Source organism: Myxine glutinosa, chromosome 13, assembly GCF_964187855.1.
Source record: "Myxine glutinosa chromosome 13, kmMyxGlut1.1, whole genome shotgun sequence".
Classification (NCBI taxonomy): domain Eukaryota; kingdom Metazoa; phylum Chordata; class Myxini; order Myxiniformes; family Myxinidae; genus Myxine; species Myxine glutinosa.
The window spans coordinates 81,180,534-81,184,946 of record NC_136273.1 but is presented as its reverse complement, the minus strand read 5'-3'; positions in this window follow the sequence as shown (position 1 = coordinate 81,184,946).

Here is a 4,413-nt window from a genome sequence, read left to right as displayed (position 1 = left end):
GACGACCGCTGGCTTTATTAAAATTCCCTCTACTTCAGCGGTCGCTGGCTGCCCCATACCCTGGGTCGTGATCTCTATACCCGTCACGTTACCTGCGCTTTGCTCCGACTCACTCAACCAGCGCTTCTCAACCCGCTTTACCTCATCGTGCACCCTTGGGACCCTCCTGCTCAACACGCGATCCATGGTCTCCCCACACTTTTGTATCCTCTCACCCATTCTGTCCCCAAATTTACTTATTTGCTCACTCATTCCGTTTCCACACCCTTCAATTTGGTTTCCCATGTCATTCCTCAATTCCCCAATTTGGTTTCCCATCCCTTCAATTTTATTACTCAATTTTTTAAGACCGTCATTCTCCCGTTTCATTTCCGCCATGAATTGGGCCATGAAGGCTTGCATTTGGACCACCCCCATTGGCGCAGCGGGCGCGGCTGCTGCGGTCACGTGCGCTGCGCCACTTGGTGCTGCTGCCACCTCGTGCGCGAGGGCGCCATCTTGTGCACCTGAACCCTCCGCAACCCAATGCGTATTGCGCTCCTCCTCCATTACTCCCACTGCCTCCCCGGGGTCCTGGGTCGACTCTAACTCCTCTTCTAACTCCCCTACCGGCATCCGGTCGCCTTGATTATCCATGGCACGATTTTAAAATTTCGAATATTAAATAAAATTTTGGCCACTCGTAATTTTGAGTGCGTTAAGCGCACTTTGGGTCCGAATCTCGCTCCTGACACCAATTGTTACGTCCAATAGTACAATTGGTGTCCAAAATTTGGGCTAAATAAATTTAGTCCCAGGTTCCAGATCCCACTTCTGACACCAATTGTTACGGAAACGGGGGACGGCTCTACCGTTAGCAAGGGGGGGTTAATCCCTTTGTCCTGTTAAGCTGGCCGTCTCCACCGGTCCTGGTACTTGTAACGCTCTCCCGTGGGATAGAACCGATCAGGGTTATGGGTCCAGGGTTTATCCCGAATACCTTTACCCGTCCCTCCGCAAAACAGGGAGACAAGTACCGCTCGAACCCCGGTTTTAGATGTTCTCGTTGCCGAGCGGTTTTAGCAACACGACGTTCAAGCCATTTAACAAAGACTAACCCGATTCATATGCATTGGCCAAATCGTGCCACAGGTGCTCAATGGGGGAAATCACAAAGACGATCGGACGAGCATGAAGAAGAAGATGAAGGTAGGAAGAACAGGAATTTATTATTAATTATGTACAAAACCAAAGAAGCCAAGGTAGAAGGAAAGATACAAAAATAATTACAGAAGGAGAAGACACAGTGCAATTATTAACTTATACAGGCTTACTTATACCCAGGACAGCACGAACAGAACAAACTCACGCACACGAATGGGGAATTGAAGCAGGAATTGCTGGAGGGAGAAGAAGGTGGGACCACAGGGCTGGAAGGTTTGGCAGGGCACAGCAACAGGTCCGCTCCGGGCTGGAGCGAGCAAGGCGGCAGCAGGCACACGTATCCCCTTTCACGCGGCAGGGCTGGTTTTCACTTTGACACGCCTCTGGCTCCCTCGATCATCTGCCACGAAAAGGCTTGCGCTCACGCTTATATTGCGCGTGGTGCGATGAAGCCGCCAACTCTGATGACACGCCTACCGGTTGGCTCAACTCGGTGCTCGTTGGTCGGCAAGGGCTCTCTGGCTCCACCTTTGATGACGAGGTGGTACCACGTCCGTGCTCTGGCGGCTCCTCCCCCCTTCTCTCCATTCTTGGCCTCGTGCGTAATGGAGTTTGGGGCGAAGAAAACAGCCCAATGCAACGGTGGCGAACGCCGCCAAAAACAACCCAATGCAACGGCGACGAACGCCAACTTAAACAGCCCAACTGTTACTGACACTTTGAAGAGATGATAGGGGAACTGAAAGGGACCTATCTTATTTCATTTGGTGCAATGCAATGTCAACTAGTGGAAAACAGAGCCTTAACTGATACACATAATAAAGAAATAACTATAGAGGTTCTATGATTGGCTACGTGATTGTACATGGACTAGCTAAGGGGATGACCGTTGACCTTACACAAATGGAGGTATTTACAAAGAATTACTATTTACAGAGGGTGATATTTACAACAATTACACCAAGTGCAGGGTTTCCCAAATCCGTTACAATATATATCAGATTATAATTTAAGTTCTCCAGCCTAATGAGCTGGCTTATACTCATGGTATGAAGTTGCATAAATGAATGAATGAATGATCGTTTTAAGGCCATTTTCCCCGGTAGAGCGGGGGTTGGCCTTGCAGGCCAACGCGGGCCCCATGACAATCATGGTTCCCTGTTTGAGGCAATGTTTTTATGGCCGGATGCCCTTCTTGACGCCAACCCTTAGTCGCCTCCTACGATGCGCAGGGATACGGTGTACCTATTCTAAACCGGGGTACACACCGGGATCATTCATCCCAGCAAGCTGGTACTCAATTTGCCGACCTCGGAACGATGACAGATTGAGTCACCCCCCTGGTGTTAACTCAGCGATCGACCGGGATTCGAACCCAGGATCCTAGGATCCCAAGCCGGCACCCTAACCGCTAAGCCAACACCAGGCTAACCGCTAAGCTAACACCGCATAATGACTGATATATATATATATATATATATATCAGTCACTATGCGACCTTCATATCATCAGTGGAGAACCGCCAGCAAGGTGTCCCATACAGCTGCTGCTGCACCTTGCTGGGAGCGATACGCACCGCCTGCCACGCGGTGACGTTATCTCTGGTATCCACTCATCATATGGAGTCGACCTGGTTGCGGTTGGGAGTTACTAATAATGGTATCTGTAATCTGGTTCTCCAACCTAATGAGCGGACAACATGACGTCATCGCCATGCACGTCCGCCTTGCCTGCAAAGTTCCAGAGGAACCATCTAGCAGTGCGTCATTACGGATTATAAATACAGATACTGTCACAAGTGCATGCAAAACTCACAGTTACCGACCTGGTTTCGCCCTTGTTGGGGCTTCATCAGGGCAACGCAGTGAGGCTTTCCATACACTTGTAACTCTGTGACCCTTTCGGTTTTTATATCAGTCACTATGCGACCTTCATATCATCAGTGGAGAACCGCCAGCAAGGTGTCCCATACAGGTGACGTCATGTTGCATGGCGATGACGTCATGTTGTCCGCTCATTAGGTTGGAGAACCAGATTAAAGATACCATTATATATATACTGTATATATATATATATATATATATATATATATATATATATATATATATATATATATATATATATATATGTATATATATATATACTGTATATATATATATATATATATATATATATATATATATATATATATATATATATATATGTATATATATATATATATATATATATATATATATATATATATATATATATATATATATATATGTATATATATATATATATATATATATATATATATATATATATATATATATATATATATATATATATATATACATATATGTATATATATATATATATATATATATACATATATATATAAAACACAGTTTGTGTGTGTGTGTGTGTGTGTGTGTGTGTGTGTGTGTGTAATGTTACCGATAGACTCCTAAACGGAGAGGCTCACGTACTTGCTATTTGGCACAGACATGGCCATTGAGCTTGGTAAGAACATGGCCGACCTAAAAATTGATTTCATAATATTTTTAAACCATACTTTTACCTCAGCGCATTTCAGCGAGGAATATTATGCACGGAATCTGACCGGTCGCAGAGCAGCGCGCTGATTCGCTCAGAGCGATCATGTGATGTTCCTTGCCGCCATTAACTCAGTTACGCGTTCGCACGTATTTCAGAGCGAAAAGCGATTGCCTTTTTTCACATTTCAGCAACGAACATTGACATTCACACCACATAGGTTTTTTTCCCTTTCATCTTTAGATCCATATTTTATGCCATAACGTGGCTCTCTCGAGCATTATGGCTCTCTCGAGCATGATAATTGATAACATTATGGCTCTCTCGAGCTCGAGTTAGCCAATCACCTGGGAGCATGAGGCCAAGTTGGCCACGCCCACGACAGGACGCAGAGTTGCAATCGATCGCTCAGAGCGATCACGTGATGTTCCTTGCGCGATTGTGTTTTTTCACATTTGAGCGAGGAACATTGCCATTCACACCACATAGGTTTTTTTTTTCTTTCATCTTCAGATCCATATTTTTTGCCATAACGTAGCGCATTATGGCTCTCTCGAGCTCGAGTTAGCCAATCACCTGGGAGCACGAGGCCATGTTGGCCACGCCCACGACACGATGCAGAGTTGCAATCGTGTGTTTGCGTCGTTTCTTACCACCTGTAAACGTGGTATTTTGGCTACGAGTATTTTGAATTTGGTATTTTGAATTTGTCTACGAGTGAGTGACTGGAAG